This window comes from Nicotiana tabacum, chromosome 10 (assembly GCF_000715075.1).
Source record: "Nicotiana tabacum cultivar K326 chromosome 10, ASM71507v2, whole genome shotgun sequence".
Classification (NCBI taxonomy): Eukaryota; Viridiplantae; Streptophyta; class Magnoliopsida; order Solanales; family Solanaceae; genus Nicotiana; species Nicotiana tabacum.
Window position 1 is genome coordinate 110668981 of NC_134089.1, and position 23706 is coordinate 110692686.

General features: G+C 38.4%; 1 long non-coding RNA gene across 1 annotated transcript; it reads right to left on the reverse strand.

Annotated features, from left to right (window-relative positions):
• Nucleotides 1-7525: 7525 nt before the first annotated feature.
• On the reverse strand, nt 7526-20923 carry LOC107767742 (uncharacterized). Its single transcript, XR_001643965.2, has 4 exons — nt 20606-20923; nt 19622-19754; nt 19108-19209; nt 7526-7760 (listed from the first exon to the last, which is right to left on the reverse strand). It is a non-coding gene; the product is annotated as an uncharacterized LOC107767742 (long non-coding RNA).
• Nucleotides 20924-23706: the final 2783 nt, after the last annotated feature.

Sequence of the window (23706 nt, forward strand, 5' to 3'; positions counted from 1 at the left end):
GTTAAGCTCTGCCTCCATATTTGCATAATGCTAAGCACTGCCTTCCATCTGCATGGGACTAAGCCCTGTCCCACATCTTGCATGAGGCTAAGCCCTACCTCCATATTGGCATAAGGCTAAGCACTACCTTCTATTTGCATGGGGCTAATCCCGGTCCCGCATCTTGCATGAGGCTAAGCACTACCTCCATATTTGCATAAGGCTAAGCACTGCCTTCTATTTGCGTGGGACTAAGCCATGTCCCACATCTTGTATGAGGCTAAGCCCTACCTTCATATTTGCATAATGCTAAGCACTGCCTTCCATCTGCATGGGACTAAGCCCTGTCATGCACCTTGCATGAGGCTAAGCCCTGCATCCATATTTGCATAAGGCTAAGCACTGCCTTCTATTTGCGTGGGACTAAGCCATGTCCCACATCTTGTATGAGGCTAAGCCCTACCTTCATATTTGCATAAGGCTAAGCACTGCCTTCCATTTTCATGGGACTAAGCCCTGTCCCGCATCCTGCATGAGGCTAAGCCATGCCTCCATATTTGCATAAGGCTAAGCACTGCCTTCCATTTGCATGGGACTAAGCCTTGTCCCGCATCTTGCATAAGGCTAAGCACTGCCTTCCATTTGCATGGGACTAAGCCTTGTCCCAAATCCTGCATGAGGCTAAGCTGCCTCTATATGTTCATAAGGCTAAGCATTGGCTTTAATTTTCATGGGACTAAGCCATATACCTCCTTGCATAAATGTTGCTCTATTCCGATACTATCTATTTGCTCTTCTGTCGGGCTAAGCTATGCCCTCTATTTCGCAAGACTAAGCTTTGTCTTGTCGACATCTTATTATCGCATTTCAAGGGTTAAAATATCGTCAATCTGTCCTAAGGCTTCATAGTCTAAAGGCATCATCCTCATAACCGGAAGGCACCATGCCATGGCCTGATGATCTCTCAAATTTGCATATCATTATTCAAAGGCGTCATGGTTCGGAGGAACCATATTCTTGGCCCGAGAACATCATTTTATGGTCTGCGAATTCCCCACTGAATAATTCATGGCCCAGGATACCATGGTATGAGGACATCATCCTTAACCGTCTGAAGACAACTTTCATGGTCCAAAAAGAATCTGCATCATGTTTAAATTTTCGCACAAATACATGTTCATATCATCTCTTTATCTACAAGTGACCAGTAAGCAACTACTATCCCAGTAGGAGCAATCTCGCTCCAGTTCCTTTACTATGTCAAACTTGACCGTTCACCATAACCACTCTTTTACCCATCCCGAAATCTCGTGTCCGTTCTTGAATGACTTCATCGGCATATTCCGCCGATGGATGGAACTACACATGGCCTGATTCTTGTAAAATCAGGGATATGTAGGCAGCTCAAAGACCAGAGTCCGGCCTCTATCTTTCAAAACATCCCATTTGGTCAGAATTGGCCATTATTTCTTTACCCGAAAACTCTTTCATCCTTCCCGGGTAAAGAGGGGCAGCTGTTAATACCCAATTTTCCCTATAATAGTTTTAAAATGCATATATATCTTCAAAATCATGCATTAGCATCAGTTGGTATTTTCCACAATTTCTACATTTGTTAAATTAATTTGCTAGTATTTTACCTATAATAAATAATTGTAAAATCGCATCATAAATGAATTTAGAACATGGCTTGATTTAATATTACTATTATGGTTCTATTGAGTCCAAATTATTTTATAAATAGCCAAATTGGCACATTTTGGCTATAATTGTAATAACTTTGCAATCTTAGCCCATGCGTACATTTTTATATTATTTTACCATAAATTAGTCCTTTATATTTTTAAATACTAAATAACTATTTTTAAAACATTTCTATGCATGAAATTCATTTTTTATAATTAGTAATTATTTTACAAATTATTTTTTAATAAATTGTTTGGGTTATTTAACAAATAGCCTTTTTATTTAAATTTTAGCCTAAAATCTACCAGCCCAATACCTTATAAAACTATCCCAAAAAACCCAAGCCCAATACCCTATCTGACCTACCCAAAACCCTTTGGCCAATCCTGGTCGTTGATCATTCTTGATCAATGGTCCAGGATCCCCCTACCTCAATTAAACCCATATACCCCCCTCTAATCCTAATCATTTTCACCCTTCCCCCCACCGTCACTCTTCTCTCCGTCTCTCAAACGCTTTCTAACTCTAACCCTAATTCCCCCACCGTCACTTACCTACTGCCTTCCTATGGTGGTTCTTCACCACCTCAGGCCTCTAATGGCATCTTCTATGCTATGGTACCTCCATCTCCAAGATCCTTGAGGAGATTCTCAAGGGACCTAGTCAGGTCTGTGTACACCTTTGGATTTTTCTTGCCTGTTTCAGGCTATTTGGTTAGACTTTGAGTAAGATCCTTCTTATTTTCATTTTAAATTCATGGATTCCTAAGCCTATGATCCTGTCTCTGTTCTACTTTCGAAAACCCTAATTTTGGGTCTCCGATCCTTTCAAAGCTGTACATATCTGAGATGAATCGAACCTATCTCACCTGTTTTTATGAAAGTTTTATGGTTTTTCAATTGATTCTCCGTTTTCCTAAAAACTAGGGTTTACTGAAAATTATCATCTCTAAAAGCTTTCCGATTTTGAATGTTTAATATTCTGATCTTACGTGCTTCTGACCGATTTATGTTGAGTTTGCCTTAACCTAGTCGATTTATGCTAAAGCCCAAATTTTCCCATATTGTGATTCGATTCTGAGTTCTTCGTGTTACTTGTGCAGTGTTTCGTTCTGTGTTTGATTCGCATGCTTCCCTTAGTCAGATTCATTATTTTTGACTTTTTACCCTAGTTCATCCTATTTGTGGAAACCTATATTCTTCCCCCCTTAATCAGTACTATTTCAAATTTCTAATTTACTTATTTGCTCTGTCAAACTTATGTGTTGATTCTTGATTGTTTCCCTTATTTACGACCTTAATTAGTTTCTTACCTTATGTGATTAGTTGTGATACTTACTGATCCTTTAAGATTGTTTCATTAATTGAAATCATGTCTATTTACCCTTAATTGCTCACTTAATTTTCTTTCCTTAAATGTAACTGCCCTTTACCATTGGGTAATTACCCCTAATTAAGGAAAAAATGCACTAATTTGTGTGTAATTGATTCTGTGGCTTCCTTAATAGATGAATGATTGATCTCCATTACTTTATTCTGCTGTGCTCCTAACCACTATATATACTTTCCCCTATTCTCACTTCTAAGACACGGACATTGGTTCATAAACACACTTTCACTCTAAAAATCCCTCTGTTCTTCTCTGCTACTTGTGATATTCATTAGTCTTCCCAGTTGTAAGCCAAGGCTAGATATTGCACAACATCTACTTAATATCTTGTGTTCTCTTTCCCTAACTGGTATGTCCCTGATTAAATTTTAGAACCCAAACCCTATGTGTTTCATTACTGCCTTAGTTCATCAGTTATGAGTTTCATTCTTGTTCCTGTTCACTGTCTTGCTTAGCATGCCTAACACTATCTTGTTCAATATATGTTTAGCATGTCTAAACTATACTTGCATGTCTACTGCTTTATCTATCATGTCTAAATCTCATTTTGTTTATTGTGTGATTAGCATGTCTACACCATAAATACTTGTGTGACATTTGCCTAGCATATTCATTTAAGTTCTTGCCTATTCTGCTTTGCTATTGAGATAATGCTAAGTTATCTAGTCTCTCCAGGGTAACTCTAGTTGTGTTCTTGATCATGTCCAGTGTTTATGTGTTTACATTATGGCTTTACTATAATCCTTGCTCTATGTCTCAATCACCTACCTTATAGCTGTAGAACCCTTGAGATTTTTGTGCATCCTGTTGTTTATGTGCTCCATTATACATTGATGTGTATTCTATGCGTCTATTTGCCAAGTGTTCTGAATCTGGTTGTTCCGTGGTTTGTGTTGGGTGATTTCAAAAAGTATTTTAATACCTTTCTCAAACATGTTTATTTTCAGAAAACCTTTTCACTCCTAGAGTCACTTCTATCTGTTTTCTTATCAAAAACTTATCAAAACTATGTCAAGCACTCTCACTTTACTCTTAAGTCAATAGGTTCTGCCCCTCTAGTATGTGTACTGCTTAGAGATCCTGGAGATCTCTCTGAACTTTGCATATCAGGGCTGGCTCTTCCACACTGCACATAATCAGTCTCTATTTGAGAAAAGTCTGGGTATAAGCACTGCCCGAGATCCTTGAGGTCCTTAGGGAAATCTGATACACCTAGACACAAATGTGGCAATGAAATCTTGGGCATTTGAGACTACTAAAGGCCTGATACCTCAGGTTTGCTTTGGGCCTGCATCAGGCTCCCTATAGTTTAATCTATATCGTATTTATGTAATTTATTCAATCTTGGTCTGAAATAATTATTTATAAACAGATATTGGGGTAATTAGTGAAATGGAAGGGTAGTTGTAATGGGTAAAACTGGGTAGAAAATATGTTATAGGCTTTATATTCTGCAAATCTGTATTATAAGCCATGTTCTAGGATTGCTATGTCTATTTGCATTTGAACCATGTTGAACTTATGCATTAGATAACCTGTTCTTAGGATATTCACGCATATTGCTTTAGCATACTACATGTCATATATTGTTATTCCAGCTTTGATTTTGCATAAGTACTTTCACTTAGAGATCCTACTATTAGGTTAATAATCATGCCGTAATAAAAATAGTCATCTCTTATATGCATTAGATACCATATTTCTAGGAACTCTATTTGCTTCTGTTGAATCATGTTTATTCCGATCACTATCTACAAATGGTTTAAACAGCCTCACATATAGGCATCATGTCTTAAAATACAAATAAGAAACCTATTATAACTTGTGTCACCTAGATCAGCATGCTCATAGGTTGAACAGTCTCAACTATTCAAACAATTCCTGTAATTGTGATTACGCATAGTCCCCATGCCTAGGCAAGCCTTAGGTGATTAATGTCCTTATATAAAATTGAAAATTGCATTTTAATTGTGTATAAACAGCTTAAGTCTTACAGGTTTAAGATCAGTAGGCAAACTGATTTGGACCCTGCCATTAAGTTTTTAAATCTCGGTGCAAGATTTGTGTCTTAATGTTCACTTAGATATCCTGTCTTAGGATTCTTTCTAAAAAATTACCTAAATCTGTATTTTAGACGTGCTGTTTATTTGCCTATATACATGTGGAGGTAAACATGATCCTTTTAACTGCTTTTTCTCTATTTGCTTGTCCTACATGTTATTTGTTTGTTGCCAAGATTTTTGACTTTTAAATACCTTAGGTTTGTCTAGAACTGTCCAGATTTAGAGGTCCTAAATTCGTTCGGGGCCACAAAGAAAGGACGGGTAACAACACGCTAAGAGGTCGTTAAACAAACTCGCTTATATAACCATTACAGGGAGGGTAATGGGTAGTAAAAAGATATGATGACATGCGCGCTAATGTCACATGTAACCCCTCTAGTTGAGGATGATTACTGGGCATTGCATAGATTGATCCTGTAGGTTAATCAACTTAGGACTTCCCTTCCCCCATTCCTATATGTGTTTAAATTATCTAAACTTCCTTTTTCTTTACATATATGTGTGTTTAAGCTGTCCAAACCTCTTTTACTTTCATTATCTGAATTTTCTTGATCATATATGTATTCAGATTGTGAAAACTACTTTATTTTGCAAATATCTGGTCCCCTCAAGGTTATTCCGATCCCTTACCCTAATATCTGGTAATGCAAACTAGTTACATGAGTTAATCACTCTAGGTGCCCTAACGCACCTTAATTCGTTAGGTGGCGACTCTTAAAATACCCAATTCCCTAAAGGAAACGAGTTGTTTCCCCATGTCGAAACCCGCACCCCGCAAGGGAAAAGGGGTCGCGACAGCAAAAACCAGGTACAAAAATTGACGGGACAGATAGCCACCTTGTCGAGGTTTATCTCACGGTCATCGGATAGGTGCCATAAATTCTTTAACGTATTAAGGAAGGACAACGGGTTCTAGTGGAATGCAGAATGCGTTGACGCCCTGAGGAAACTAAAAGTGTACTTGTCTTCACCACTCTTACTCGCCAAAGCAGACCCAGGCGAGTTCCTCCTAGTCTACCTAGCCGTATTCGAAGTCACGGTAAGTGCAGTTCTAGTCCGGAAAAACCAAGGTACGCAATCTCCAATTTACTATGTCAGCAAAACCTTAATTGATGCTGAAACAAGGTACCCCCACCTTGAAAAATTGGCTCTGGCGCTAGTCGTAACTTCACGAAAGCTTAGACCATATCTTCAGTGCCACCCTATAAAGGCGGTGACGACCTTTCCTCTCAGGAGTATCCTCCACAAACCTGAATTATCGGCTCGGCTGGCCAAATGGGCCATAGAACTAAGCGAGCACGATATAACATACCAACCGCGGACCGCAATAAAGTCGCAAGTGCTCGCCGACTTCGTTGCTGATTCCAGCACAGAGATACTGCCCGAAGTCAAGCAAGAAGCATTTCACACTTCATCTGAGCCATCCGACCTCTGGGTCCTCTACACCGATGAGGCGTCCAACATGTTAGGATTGGGACTACGACTCGTACTCGAAGTCCCAACGAGAGAAGTAATTCATCAATCTATACGATGTCCTGAAATGACTAACAATGAAGCCGAGTATGAGGCCGCAATTGCAGGGTTAAAATTGGCCCTCAAGTATGGTGCTCGGCGGGTCATCCTCCGTTGCGACTCTCAACTCGTTGTGAACCAAGTTACTGGGACTTTCCAAATTAAGGAACAAATGTTGCAGAAATACCAGACCAAAATCCACAAACTACTGCCAGAATTCGACGAATGCCGATTCGACCAAATACCCCGAGCACAAAACATCGAAGCAGACGGTCTCACCAAGCTAGCAGCAACAACTAAAAATATCACCAAGGAGAACGTGGTCACCCTTCTCCACTCATCAATAGACCAAGTCAAGGTACATTCTATAAATTTAACTTAGCACTGGCGTAATCGCATCATATCATATCTACAGGAAGGAACACTCCCACAAGATAAAAAAGAAGCCAAAAAGCTCCGAATACAATCGGCCAGATACAGTCTCATAAACCAAGACCACTACAATAAAACGGGTAAATTGCAGAGGTTAAAATTGCAATTTGTGGAGGTTAGAAACCTCCGTTATTTGTTGTCACGGTGGTTGACCAGGCCCCCACAATAAGCATCGCCACTATTAATTTGCGGCAGATAAATGCGGGGGTTTCGCGAACCGCCGTGACAGAAAATAGCGGAGGTTTCTAACCTCCGCAAATTTCAATTTTAGCCTCCGCAATTTCATGCGCGAAAATAGATTTTTTTAAACCCCCGCAATTTCTTATGTCGTGATCTGTTCAATTTTTCTTAGAGGCTTTTATCCCCATCTATTTTTAAATATATTATGGAATTAATTTTTTATCATCAGTTTGCCATACTTTTCCCCTAATATCAATTGAAATATTTATGCTTAAACCAAAACATTAAAATTAAGAAACATCAACATTTCATTAACCGTGAAAAATACTATGACAGAGTAGTATTATATGTCATCAAGCTAAATTAGAACATAGTTAACCGTCTATATTAGTCAGCTATTACATTGTCATAATACATCCACTTCAATTAAAATGAATCTCAATGGTTGTCACTGGAATTACTAGCGCCAGAAGATCTTGCATCCGTCAGTAAAACGGGTCCACTAGCTGCATCACTTGGCTGCAGCAATAAGTAAAAAAAAATACAACTATTAAGAGGAGTATCAGGATTGAGCATCAAACTAGTCTCTAAATAAAAGATTGAGCATCAAACTAGTCTATAAATAATATTAATGTTTTATTGGAACATAAAGATTGCAGGAAATACTTCAAGGATGATGCATTGCAATGCAAGTCCAGTATCAGCCAAGACAAGAGAATCTTGGAAAGTATCAGTCACAGGCTATACTATAAAAAGTTTATAAGGGAAAGAAGGTAGAAATAACCAGCTTCAAGCATGCACACAATAACCTCAATAGTACTTTCCAAGCATGCACACATTAACCTCAATAGTACATCCACATAAAAAGTTAGGTAAGATGAACACTTGGGATCAGAATTGGAGCAATTAAATCTACTAAAAGATTGTAGCCAATTCCCCTACTAATTTTCTCAGCAAGATCATCCAAATAGTAACAACAAATAGTCATATAAACAATCACACCATTTTGAAAACTGCAATTTTTAATGATTCGATAACTCTGGTATATCATATTAAAAATTGAGACCTATTTCACAGAGAAATCAAATGAAGTGCCAAACAACATTGTAGAAAAGAAAATCTAACTTTATAAAAACATCTGAACAAATTATACTACCACAAGAATCCAATAAAACCTTTAATGATTATATAAAGGATCTGAGTTAAATAGGAAGGATTAACAGAACTTGAGACATGCAAGATAAAATTAAGCACCAATATAAGATATGGTATGAAAATCTACTTAGAAATAACCAGCAGAATAAATAAGTAGAACGATCAAATCAAATCAAAAATGCATTAAACACAAGACTAAAAAATAAATAGTACGAGAGAAGAACAGGTTGCCTCATGTATGAGAGAAGAATAGCAAGTTCCTTATCTAAATTTTACTCCAAATAACATGTATGAAAAATAAAATTGCAAAATACACCAAAAATAAAAGAACTTAGCATTTACCATTATAGGAGGAGAAGCAAGGATCCCAGCAAATTGTTCTGGTATTGAGCCTTGCTTCATTATCATGTATGCTTTTAGAGTATTCATCAATTGATTGTACTTTTCTTGGCACCCGTAGAAGAACATCCAACATTATTACACACAATTCTAATATTACCAAGATGGAGATTTGTCTCTCTGAAAGTATTGCTTTGTAACGACCCAACCGGTCGTTTTGGGCACTTATCTCCTTTCTACTATTTTAAGTCTTGAATAGCTTCATACAATGTTATGACTTAGTGTGAATTGTCAACTTTGATTTTTCAATGATTTCGGAGTTAGTTTGGAGGAATGAAAGTAAAGGTTCAAAGTTTAAGTTTAAAGAGTTGACCAGAGTTTGATTTTTGTGCAAACGACATCAGAATGGAGTTTTGATGGTTTTAATAGCTCCTTATGACAATTTTAGAGTTAGGAGAATGTTCGGATATTTATTTTGAAGTCCGTAGGATAAATTGAAGCATTTTGACGAAAGGTGGAAAAAATGGAATATAGAAATTTGACCGAGAGTTGACTTTTTGATATCGGGGTTGAAATTAAATTTCGGAAATTGGAACAACTTCATTATTCCATTTATGACTTGAGTGCAAAATTTGAAGTCATTCTGGATTGATTTGATAGGCTTCAGCATAGAATGTAGAATTTGGAATTCGTTAGTTTCCGCGAAGCTTGAATTGGGGTGTGATTTGTATTTTATTGTGGTTTTGTGTGATTTGAGACATCAACTAAGTTTGTATTATGGTTTAGGACTTTTTAGTATATTTGATTGAGGTCCCGAGGGCCTCGGGTGGATTCCGGACGGTTAACGAAATGTGATTAAGAACATTTCAACGTGTTTCTTAAAGAATAAGTGGTATAACATTAAGCTAATAGCTCCAAATTCCTTTTTGATTAAAGCATTAGATCCGTATCAAAATTTCGGAGCCATAGCAAAAAGAATCGTCGAATTCAGACATCGTATGAGAGAGTTATGCCCATTTTTGTGTCGAAAAGAAATAATTTCTCATCGCCAGCGCCCAGGGTAGCGCTGGGCGCTATCCCTGGCACCGTGATTTTTTTAGATATTAGAACCAGCGCCACAGGCAGTGCCCGGTGCTACCTTTGGCGCCCGAATGGTAAAATACTATAAAACGGGAGTTTCGGCCATTTTTACACATTTGGAGCTATAGAGCTCGGTTTGGGCAATTTTCAGAGGCAAACTTCACCACAAAACTTGGGGTAAGTGTTCTTAACTCCCTTGTGATTATATTCTATGAATTAATCTTCATTTTTGGGGTTAGATTATTGATATTTCAAGAGAAATGGAGTTTTCTAAAATTCCATAAAATGCATTTTCAAGATTTGATCATCGATCCGGAGTCGAATTCGAGTAAAATTAGTATGGTTGGACTCGTAATCAAATGGGTTGACGGATATTGTTAGTTTCGTCGGATTTCGAGACGTCAGCCCCACTATCAAATTTTTGAGCGGAGTTGGGAATTTTCATAAATTGTTAAATTGTAAGAATTGGAGTATGTTTTGATTAATTTATACGTTGTCTGACTAGTTTTGAATCACGTGGCTTGGAATTGAGGAGATTGGAAGGCGTTCAAAGGTTGATACGCATATAATGGAATTTCCGGAGTACTTTTATCTTACTCGGCATTGGAGTCGGCTTGTTCAAGATAAGTAACTCTTTTAAACTTAGTGTTGAGGGTATAAACCCCGAATTATGTGTTATGTGATGGATGTTGAGGTGACGTACATGCTAGGTGACAGGCGTGTGGGCGTACACTCTATGAATGGTGACTCTATTGTTTCCAGTACACTGTGTAGTGGTCCTACCTTGTTGATATCTATGTTTTCACCATGTGATAAGTAAATTGAGTTGTACATCATGCTAGATATCATGTCTAGGCTTTATGCCGATATTGTTGGGACCCATAGTGATCGTTTCTTGCTGTCATCTCATTGAATTCATTGATATACCATACTCAGTCACATTCATGCATTCATATCATATCACAACCTCAATTATTATTTATTGACACATCATATCATCTTTATTTTGGGTTGAACGCCATATTTGGGCTTCGAGCCAACTATTTAAACCCTTCGGGGATTTTTATTACCATTTCCTCACTATTTTGAATTATTATTTGAACTCAGTCCCGTTGTTTTTCACTGTTTTACTACTCATCCATTTTTACTCAGTTTTGAGACTTAAATGAGATTCTAAATGATGTTTTGGGATGAGAAATACTGTTTTACTATTGCCCGAAGGGCTTGTGATGATTTTCGGACTGAGTAAGGCCAAGGGCCTATTTGTGAGGATACACTAGTACTGATATAAGGCCGAGGGCCTAAGATACATATATATACGCCACGAGGTGGCTTGATGATATGAGGCCGAAGGCCTGAGATACATATATATACGCCACGAGGTGGCTTGATTGATATGAGGCCGAGGGCATAGATGTGATGCCACGAGATGGCTTGATATTGCGCTTGGGCCGTAAGGGGCCCCTCCCAGAGTCTGTACACCCCCAGTGAGTGCAGGTACCCATTGTGATGTGATATTGAGCCCGAGGGGCTGGTACTATTATGAGCCCGAGGGGCTGGTACTGTTCTGATATTGAGCCCGAGGGGCTGGTGCTGTTATGATATTAAGCCCGAGGGGCTGGTGCTATTTTGATATTGAGCCCGAGGGGCTGGTGCTGTTCTGATATTTAGCCCGAGGGGCTGGTGCTGTTATGATATTTAGCCCGAGGGGCTGGTACTGTTCTGAGATGTTACCCGAGGGGCGGATTTGTGATATTGTGCCCGAGGGGCTGGTACTATTCTGATATTGAGCCCGAGGGGCTGGTACTGTTCTGAGATGTTGCCCGAGGGGCGAATTTATTGATACTGTGCCCGACGGGCAAATTTCTATTTATTTACTTACCTGTTAATTACTTGTTTTACTTATTGAACGGTATTATGGAAAAATTCACAATCTTTAGACTTGCTTATATTTTGGTAATTTCAGTGAAAAAAATTGAGTTTTACTGTTATACTTGAAAAGAAAAGGTTTATTTTTCATGAACTGGGAACGAGCTGAGCATTTTATTATTAAATTATTCTTTGTGCTGCTTATGAATATTGTTGTGAAGTATTACTGGATATTGGTGTGGACTCTAACCTTGGTACAAGCTCGTCACTACTTTCAACCTAAGTTTAGGTTTGTTACTTTTTGAGTACATGGGGTCGGTTGTACTCATACTACACTTCATGCACATTGCGTGCAGATTTTGGATGTCGACGTTGCTGTGTTCGATGGGAGTTGACTTGGAAAATGTACTGGCATCCCTATTGTAGCTGCCTCTTGTTCATGGTAGCCTTAAATTCATTAAACTCTGTTTATGTAACTTTTCAAACAGAAGATGCATGTGTTTCATATCAGTTGTGTAAATTTCTCTCTTAGAAGCTCATGATTTGTACTACCAGTCCTTAGGAGGTGTATAAAACATCATTTATTTTTCCTCAGGATGTTATATTTGTATTGGACTTGATGAGTTGGCTTACCTAGCGGGATGGGTTAGGTGCCATCACGACTAGTTTGATTTTGGGTCGTGACAGATTGGTATTAGAGCTCTAGGTTCATATGTTCTACAAGTCATGAAAAAGTGTCTAGTAGAGGCTTGCGGATCGGTATGATGACGTGTATACCTATCTTCGAGAGGCTATAGGGAATTTAGGATAAACTTCCCATCTTTCTTTCCTTATCATGCAGAATTGATTTAGCTTTGAATTATAACTCTTTGATTTCCTTAAACGCATGTGTATGTGCATGTGAGCGCTCGGTATCAGTTGTTCATTTAAGGCTTGTAATTCCATGAACTAGATTCGAGATGTGTAATTTGTGTTTCGGTAATGGTCCAGTTTGGAGGCTTGAGGCCAGGTGTAGACCGCAGCTTACGCTCGGTAGTTTCAGTTGTAACAACATGTGTATTGAGTTTATGTGTGTGGTAGTGTCCTTATGAGTTGAAATATGTGGCTCGGTGAGTGGTTGAATGGTGATATGATGAGTACGAGATGACTGCGGGATGTGTTTAGATGGTTTGAAAGTGAAAGAAAAAAAAATAAAAGGGGAACTTTTGAGTATATGACTCATGTCTCGATTTTGACGTAGAGTCTCGAGTTATGAATGTGTTGAAGGATCTTTAATGTTGTGAAATTGTGGGACAAATTAAAAAAAATTCATGTCTTGTTGATGAGTCCAAACCCATAAAGATTAATTAATGGCCTAATAGTTGTGGTTGTGAAAGGTCATAGAGAAATGCCAGTTTGAAGCAAAAAAAACAGGTGGGTTATCACCTGCGAGGTAAACTACAAATGTGTGATCCTTACAATATTGTGTGGAGAATTATTTTTTCTTTACTACCGGTAAGGTAGTGGTATTGGGATTTGAATGTGAATTAGTCAAGAAAGTTGACCTGATTGTTACGAGAATGAAGGTGAGCTTTGTGGACGATTTGAGAAACCATATAGGTTGTGTTGCATGAGCTTGTGCAGAATTTAGTTAAGTCTCACTACGATGTTATGACAGTAAATGAATATGGATATTGACAATTTATTTTTTGAATGTCTTGATATATGGCTTTGAGCCAAGTGGGGGAGCCTGCTATTGACAATTCAATTTCATGGTTTTATGCTAAATTTAGGTTTTGGCCTGAGACATACTTGTGGATTAGTTATGACTTGCGTAGGTTGAGATCGAGAAATACTAGAATAATGAAATTTCCGAACTCGGATTATATTGTGATTTATGAGTATACGAAATTCATAGAATGAGTAAGTTATTAATTGCGAAGAATGTAGTGCGTATGGAACATAAAATCGACCGGTGCTGTTAAGGCAGGGTTACTTCTTTGAGTGTTATTGTGCTAATGGGACATGTGTCATTTGGCCTATTTGGGTGGTGCAATTTAGATTTAAGCAGAGTAGATGACTCTTGAGACTCTTGATAGAGTTCTAATGGATTCAAAAATGTATATGTAGCAATTGAAAATTTTTCGGATTCGTATACCACTAGAACCAATTATTTGCATTGGATGGTATCCAAACTTGCGATAATTCTGTATGACTACGGATTTCGTATTCCAGTATAAGGGAGGCAAAGGAATAATTTTAAACTCACATAAGGTACTTTCAAAGTAGGCGTTTTAGTTGCGATACTTACGGGGGTGCTTAAGAAGAATACAATGGCTTATGGGCATTAGGGTCGTGTGGTTTTATTCTGGGAACTCTAGTAGTGAGCTTTGGGTAACGTTCATGGTGTACGTCAAGTAAGAGTGTCGACTTGAGGGTAAATCAAAAATGAATCAAAGAAATAAAATAGCTTGGTAGTAAGTTGGATCAACACGATAATGAATATGATCAGTTCTTTCCTATAATAATGATGTAGTGATGCTTTACAGATGTTTTGGTGGCAATATTCTTGGGTTTGGTAACCTATGTGGCTTGGTCGAGTTAGAAGAATTCATTTTTGATATCTTGGTTATGTGCAAACAGATTTCAAAATGTTTGAGGCGGATATTTTCTATCGGTGTGAGGAACACATGGTGTATTGTGATTTTCTTCTGGAAGGGATCAAATGGAATATTTCTAACTAATCGGGTATGTATTCTACTGGTGACTCAGAGTTGATATGAAATGCTCGTACTTTTCGTATAATGGTCTAATAGAGGTGGTGTGTCTTGTGGGATTGAGAGTTTCATGTATAAGGTGCCAGTTTAGTTTTGAAGAAAACACACAAATTTTGGACAGCATGTCCAATTTAAGATATTTAGATCAATGTTATTACAACCTAGTATTTCACGAGAAAAGGTGTACATTTCAGAAGGGACATTGTGTTTTGACTTACAGATGTCTCATTAGTATTGTAGTACTCACTTGGTTGATAGACTACTGATATACAAATTATTTCTATATGGCACGGGAGAGTTTTGAAAATATTTATCATGGGATGATCGTGCTTGATGGATGTGTTAGTCATTTGAGTGTTGAGGTTGTGATCAGTTACGGTGATTTATGTGATTTATGAATTTGGGGACTGGGAGTTCTCAAAAAGTATACTATTTCGGGATTGTGGAATGTTTGAGGTGAGTATTTTATTTAAACTCAGTGGAGGCACTAGTTGCACTAATTGATTGTGATAACTATGCACTATGAGTGCGCATATATGCGAGGCTTGAACCTATGAGCGAACATCGGGGCAATTATTCATGCTCGAGAATGTGCTTAGGCTATGGTATGCCTAGAGTTGACTTTTAAGCTTGAATTTATAATGGTTCTCATAATTTGTACCTTTGTTGAGAACTATCTGGTCTATACTTGAGGTTACAATGAGGCTAATTTCCTGAATAAACTTGGTAGTTACTAATTTTGTGTTAACTTGCCGATTTTGAGCTGTGATAATGCAATTGACTCACGCCTACAGTGCAGCGTGTTATTTATGCCAATTTAGGAGCATGAGAATCTTATTTCATTTGACATATACGTGTGTACTTGCTGGATTACTCCTGTATGATATGCTTGGATTGGAGGCCTGTGACTATGCTAGGTGGATTGTGTACTAGTTGCTCTTGCGGTTGATGTTAATGTGAGTTCTAGAAGAGCTGGTTATTGTTATTTGGTTTGTGTGTCTTGGTTCTAGTACGAATGATGAGCTCATAGCATTGTGGTTGTGGTGGTGCTTATTGAACTTGCAAAATAGTTCTCTTCCTTGAGATACTTTCCCTTTTGGGTACCTGGATAGTGCAGTCTTGAGTTATATTAGTGTGGACTGTATGTGGAATAGTGGTGTTTAATAATATAAGGTCATCAGACCTAGAATGTGTACTATCGAATTTGATTACGATATATGTGGGAGGATGATATCGAAAGTTGGCTTAGAAAGTGATTATAGTTGTGGTTGTTGAAAGAGGAAAAGCTCTATGATATGTTGATCTATTTGGTGGTTAGGTTATTCCGCATGTTTCTTTCATTGCTGACAGTTTACAAAGGTTTTGTAATGAGGTGTTGTTTAATATATGGTTTAATACCGGTATCAGGTTTGTATTTAAGTAGCTACGATGATTAGAAACTACTGCGAGTATGTGGGTTATGTGGCATGTCATATGATTGCATCTGGAGTTATGGCTAAGGCTTAATACAACATGTTAAGATTTATACAAAGTGTAGATGTGATATTTTGGTCTTCAAAAGATTTACAATTTATTTATTTGATGTGGAAATTGGATTCCAAGGTATATGGACTAATGTTAAATTAGTGACTTTCTGTTATATGATGTCTTTAGGCCTATATTCAATAGGGTGACATGCGATCACCCCCAGATATGTGTGTGATAAGATGGAATGGAAATTTAAAAGATTAGGAACAATTCTTAGCACGTTTGAGGACGGACGTATGTTTAAGTGGGGGAGAATGTAACGACCCAACCGGTTGTTTTGGGCACTTATGCTCCTTTCTACTATTTGAAGTCTTGAATAGCTTCATACGATGAATTACGACGAGCGCCCGGCGCCACCTGTGGCGCCCGAATGGTAAAATGCTATAAAACGGGGGTTTCGGCCATTTTACACATTTGGAGCTATGGAGCTCGGTTTGGGCGATTTTTAGAGGCAAACTTCACCACAAAACTTGGGGTAAGTGTTCTTAACTCCATTGTGATTATATTCCATGAATTAATCTTTATTTTTGGGGTTAGATTATTGATATTTCAAGAGAAATGGAGGAATTTTATAAAATTCCATAAAATTAATTTTCAAGATTTGAACATCGATTCGGAGTCGGATTTGAGTAAAATTAGTATGGTTGGACTCGTAATCTAATAGGTTATCAGATATTGTAAGTTTCGTCGGATTTTGAGACGTGGACCCCACTATCAAATTTTTGAACGGTGTTGGAAATTTTCATAAATTGTTAAATTGTAAGAATTGGAGTATGTTTTGATTAATTTATACGTTGTTTGACTAGTTTTGAATCGTTTGGCTTGGAATTGAGGAGATTGGAAGGCGTTCAAAGGTTGATACGCATATAATGGAATTTCTGGAGTACTTTTATCTTGCTCGGCATTGAAGTCGGCTTGTTCAAGATAATTAACTCTTTTAAACTTAGTGCTGAGGGTATAAACCCCGAATTGTGTGATGGATGTTGAGGTGACGCACATGCTAGGTGACGGACGTGTGGGCGTGCACCCTGTGAATGGTGACTTTGTTATTTCCAGGACACTGTGCAGTGGTCCTACCTTGTTGATATCTATGTTTTCACCATGTGATAAGTAAATTGAGTTGTACATCATGCTAGATATCATGTTTAGGCTTTATGCCGATATTGTTGGGACCCATAGTGATCGTTTCTTGCTGTCATCTCATTGAATTCATTGATATACCATACTCAGTCACATTCATGCATTCATATCACAACCTCAATTATTATTTATTGACACATCATATCATCTTTATTTTGGGCTGAACGCCATATTTGGGCTTCGAGCCAACTATTTAAACCTTTCGGGGATTTTTATTACCATTTCCTCACTATTTTGAATTATTATTTGAACTCAGTCCCGTTGTTTTCTACTGTTTTACTATTCAGCCATTTTTACTTAGTTTTGAGACTTAAATGAGATTTTAAATGATGTTTTGGGTTGAGAAATACTGTTTTACTATTGCCCGAGGGGCTTGTGATGATTTTCGGACTGAGTAAGGCCGAGGGCCAATTTGTGAGGATACACTGGTACTGATATGAGGCCGAGGGACAATTTGTGAGGATACACTGGTACTGATATGAGGTCGATGGCCAATTTGTGAGGATACACTGGTACTGATATGAGGCCGAGGGCCTGAGATACATATATATACGCCACAAGGTGACTTGATTGATATGAGGCCGAGGGCCTGAGATACATATATATACGCCTCGAGGTGGCTTGATTGATATGAGTCCGAGGGCCTAGATGTGATGTCGCGAGATGGCTTGATATTGCTTGGGCCGTAAGGCCCCCTCCCCCGGAGTCTGTACATCCCCAGTGAGCGCGGGTACCCATTGTGATGTGATATTGAGCCCGAGGGGCTGGTACTGTTCTGATATTGAGCCCGAGGGGCTGGTACTGTTCTGATATTAAGCCCGAGGTGCTGGTACTGTTCTGATATTGAGCCCGAGGGGCTGGTACTATTCTGATATTGAGCCCGATGGGCTGGTGCTGTTCTGATATTGAGTCCGAGGGGCTGGTACTATTTTGATATTGAGCCTGAGGGGATGGTACTGTTCTAAGATGTTGCCCGAGGGGCGGATTTGTTGATATTGTTCCCGAGGGGCGAATTTCTATTTGTTTACTTACATGTTAATTACTTGTTTTACTTATTGAATGGTTTTATGGAAAAATTCACAGTTTTTAGACTTACTTATATTTTGGTAATTTCAGTGAAAAAAATTCAGTTTTACTGTTATACTTGAAAAGAAAAGGTTTATTTTTCATGAACTGTGAATGAGCTGAGCATTTTATTATTAAATTGTCTTTTGTGCTGCATTTGAATATTGTTGTGAAGTATTACTGGATATTGGTGTGGACTATGACCTTAGTACAAGCTCGTCACTACTTTCAACCTAAGTTTAGGTTTGTTACTTTTTGAGTATATGGGGTCGGTTGTACTCATACTACACTTCCTGCACATTGCGTACAGATTTCGAATGTCGACGTTGCTATGTTCGATGGGAGCTAACTTGGAAAATGTACCGACATCCGTGTTGTAGCTGTCTCTTGTTCATGATAGCCTTAGATTCATTAAACTCTGTTTATGTAGCTTTTCTAATAGAAGATGCATATGTTTCATATCAGTTGTGTAAATTCTACTCTTAGAAGCTCATGATTTGTACTACCGGTCCTTGGGAGGTGTATAAGAGATCATTTATTTTTCCTCAGTATGTTATATTTGTATTGGACTTGATGAGTTGGCTTACCTAGCGGGATGGGTTAGGTGCCATCACGACTAGTTTGATTTTGGGTCGTGACATGCTTGGAGTAGCTCCTAATCCCAAACATCTCACCCTACCAGGATGCTCTTTGCCTAGCATCTTACCAACAACCTCATTTGGAGAAATTTCAGACTCATCCACTGTACTTTCACTCACAACTAGCTCATTTCTTTTCCTAAACACAATACACATCAAAACTTCTTTCACTTTTCCCCATTTTCAGTAAACATGCAGAAGAAAGATTTTCAACCAAACAAATGATCCCTTTTCTTAACAAATAATTTGGCACAAAGAGGATGCACATTAACAGAAACAATCATGAATGTAACTTACACATATTTCTTACGCCTCCTCATTTACATATGATCCATCTTTTCTCGAATGTGTAGCAAGATAAAGTTGTGCTCGTCCAGGCTTTCTCCCTGTCTCAGTCATCTATGTATGAAAACAAAAATAAGTCAGAATAGTTTAACTAAATAAAAAGAAATAGATACAATATCTAAAATTTAAATAGTAAAGTAAGGTAAATAATGTGACATCTTTCGCCATTTCAGCCCTTCTTCTGAATTAGGTTTGGAGCCATTGGTGTGTGGAACTGTTTGTTTTTTTTCAATTTTCAGCATTTCTTTTACACATGTTCCAACAACAAAACAACAACAACAACTCCCTACCATGCTCTTGGGGTGACTCAAACTCACAACCTCTTGGTTGGAAGTGGAGGTTGCTTACCATCAGAGCAACCCCTCTTGTCTTTACACATGTTCTAACAATAAGATACATTTCAATCAATTATATAAATGAATAATCACATTTTTATGCATTTCAATGTGACATTTCAGAAAAATACCTGAGTTTCTTCTTTATAACGGTAGTTCACAAAGGAAGTCCATTAATCCCGAGAAATACTACCGAAACATTATCCTTAATCTCATCTTTGGTTCCCGTGCAACTTCCTCAATGGTCATAAAACAGAAATGAGACTTCAAAAATAAATTTTGGTTAGTTTATCTTTTATATACAAAAAACAAAAGACAAAATAAAAATATAGTTATAAAGATATAGAGCTTATACCTTTATAATGTTATTAAAGCAGTCGTTAAAGTATGACTTAGGCATCTCCGACCAAAACCAGTATTAACAATGGATTTATGGTCTATGAATTCAAGTGGTAAATGTCAAAAGGTCTGATCCGTGAGAGATCCTTCTCACTTAGTATAAACACAAAGTTATGTTAAATATACAATAATTGATTCTAATTACATTTTAAATAATAGCTTTTGCAATTGAATTTCTTGAAGTTGTTGAAACTCCAAAGTTTATTACCTAAATTGATGAATCGATGTGAATTCTCTTAGAAAGACTTTTATCTAATTCTTAATCCATTAGGTGTTCGACTTATTTTGCAGAAGTATGACATACTGAAGTATCTATTTTATTACCTAGTATTTATCGTTACTTTAGCTGGATTAGTAATTTCTATACTCAAGAGGTCTCTCAATAACCACCTGCAATTTCTATAGTTCTTAATTATGTCAATCATTTCAATAGGAAAATCAAATATAGTTATCTCTATTCAGGAGACTTTTTTATATTGCATGTTGGTTTAGCAAAAATTTCAGACTAAATAAAAATATTTCGAAAAAAACAGTAGTGCAAAACTTCCTAAAAATAAAAGCTTATCCAAAAATAAATTAACAGATGTTACTCATGTTCTTCAAAATAAATTTCAAAAACTAAGAAGAAAAAAACAATACCCAATACCAGAGAAGCCGAAGAACAACCCATATAGTGAGAAAACAATTAAAAGAAATGAATCTCGAAATAAGCTTACCTTCTGTACACGATGAGAATCAGAACCAACTTTGAAGATGGATGATACTTCAGCAGTACCTGGAAGGAGATTTAGGGAGATTTCAATTAGGCGGAAGTGTTAAGGGATTTCAACGTGAATTGATTTTGGATTTCAATCTATGAAGCAGTTTGCTGTTAACGTTGGATTTCAATCTAACGTGATTTTGGACTTAATTTCTTCTTCTTTTTCTCTGTTAGGCGGAGAGAGAGTTAAGGGGGAGTCGATTAGGCGGAGTATTAAGGCGGATGTTTTTAGGTTTGGGGGAAAAAAGGAGGGAGTGTGAAATAAATTGGGCGTTTTTTTTTAAGGGTTGCGGAATTTTATAACCCCCTTAAATTGTATAATTTTGTGGGGATAACAAAGTGTCGCAAATTTATGCAAATTGCGGAGGTTACTTATACCCTCCGCAAATAAACCTCCGCAATTTACCTGTTTTTTTGTAGTGGACCTTTACAAAAGAACGTTAGGTGGCCCGTTAGCCAAATGCCTCGTACCCAATCAGATAAGGTGTGTGCTCGAAGAGGTACACGAAGGCCACTGCGGCGCCCATACCGACAACCGGGCCCTCATTAGGTGTCTTATTTGTGCAGGATACTACTGGCCCACTATGAAAAAAGAGGCCGCGAAGTACGTCAAGAAATGTGAGCAATGCCAGAAATACGCCTCTATGATACACCAGGCGGGGGAACTCCTACATTCCATCACCTCTCCATGGGTGTTTATAAAATGGGGGATGGATATCATCGGGCCCCTCCCAGCAAGGCGAGGTAAGATACGCTTCATTTTGGTTTTAACTGACTATTTTTCCAAATGGGTGGAAGCAGGTGCGTTCGCTCAAATACGTGAACAAGAAGTCATCACGTTCATCTGGAAAAACATCATATGCCGCTTCGGCATCCCCAAAGAAATCAGTTGCGACAACGGACCCCAGTTTGTCAGGAAAAAGACGACTGAGTTTTTCGAAAAATGGCATATCAAACGGATACTCTCCACGCCATATCATCCTGCCGACAACGGTCAAGCGGAATCCTCCAATAAAACAATATTATCCATATTAAAGAAAAAGCTCGAAGATGCAAAAGGCCTATGGCCGGAACTGCTACCAAAGGTGTTATGGGCCTACCCCACAGCGCCGAAGACCAGCACAGGTGAGACGCTGTATTCACTGGTCTACGGCACCAATGCAGTCATACCTGTTGAGGTCGGGGAACCTAGCCTGAGATACTTCAATGAGAGTGGATCAAGCAACGACAAAAGCAGGTTACAAGACCTGGATGAGGTCGAAGAACGAAGGGATATGGCACACATAAGAATGGTGGCCCAAAAATAACAAGCAGAAAAGTACTATAACAAAAAGGCCAAAGAACGACTACTCAAAGTCGGCGACTATATACTAAAGGCCAAAACGCAAGCAGCGAAGGACCCGAATGAAGGAAAATTGAGAACAAATTGGGACAGGCCGTACAAAATCACAGCAGCAGCAAGTAAAGGAGCATTCCAACTAGAAACAATTGAAGGAAAACTATTACAAAATAACTGGAATGTCGCCCACCTCAAGTACTTCCACTTCTGATAAAAGGCGCCGCCCGAGTTGTACTCTTTTTCCCTTACCCGGGTTTTGTCCCAATCGGGTTTTCTTGTGGAGGTTTTCAATGAAGCAACAAGGGGTACATCTCGAGGTGCGAAGTATTATTCATTGCCCTTCCTACCGATTACATCTCCAGACCGAGCAATGAAGGGACTAGACATAAAGAATCTCCATTATATGTACGAAATCGACATGTATATCCGACATATGAATAAAATCACTCCATTATGTATACGAAATCAACACGCGTCTCCAATGTATGAATGAAACTGGCATCCACGATATTCCAACAAATAAAATAGAATGCCACCATCATGATGGGATATTACTTCGGTGCCAGCTCGAAAGTAACATCCCAATGGCTAAGGCCATCAACAAAAAAATGAGTTCAACATCACTCGAACCACGACGGGATATTACTTCAACGACAGCTCGAAAGTAACATCCCAATGGCTAAGGACATCGACAAAAAATGAGTTCGATATCACTCGAACCACGATAGGATATTACTTCAGCGCCAGCTCGAACGTAACATCCCAATGACTAAGGCCATTGACAAAAAACGAGTTCGATATCACTCGAACCACAACGGGATATTACTTCGGCGCCAGTTCGAAAGTAACATCCCAATGGCTAAGGCCATTGACACAAAATAAGTTCGACATCACTCGAACCACTACGGGATATTACTTCGGCGCCAACTCAAAAGTGACATCCCAATGGCTAAGGCCATCGAAAAAATGAGTTCGACATCACTCGAACCATGACGGGATATTACTTCAGTGCCATCTCGAAAGTAACATCTCAATGTCTAAGGCCATCGACAAAAAATGAGTTCAATATCACTCGAACCACTATGGGATATTACTTCGGCACCAGCTCGAAAGTAACATCCCAATGGTCAAGGCCACCGCCGGAAAAAATAGTTCGACTTCATTCAAACCACGACAAGGCATTACTTCGGCACCAACTCTAAAGTAACACCCCAATGGTTAAGGCCACCGTCAGAAAAAATAGTTCGACTTCATTCAAACCACGACGGGGCATTATTTCGGCACCAACTCGAATGTAATATCCCCATGGCTAAGGTCGTTGCTAACGAAAAGAGATCGACTAAACTCAATACAATAAGTTTAGAATTTCAACAAAGCGTCGGAGTGATGTGACTGCGGTAGAAGTCATCGTCAAACAAACCAAAGAAAGGAACAACTCAGAGATATGCGAGCAAAACGACCTTCATTTACAGTAATATGTTACAAATATTTGTCTTTACAAAGGGCTCAAATATGCGCTTACAAAAATTGCGAAGCAAAAAGTAAGTACAAAACAAATACTACACATCATTTCCAGTGGCATACACATCTTCGTACCAAGAGTCGGAGGCGAGTCTGTTCGCATCATCAGAATTAGTATCATCTCTATCAGACAAGAGATGATCATACCTGCATGACTTACGAGTTGCACGAGCCTTGGCGCGTACATCCCGAAGATG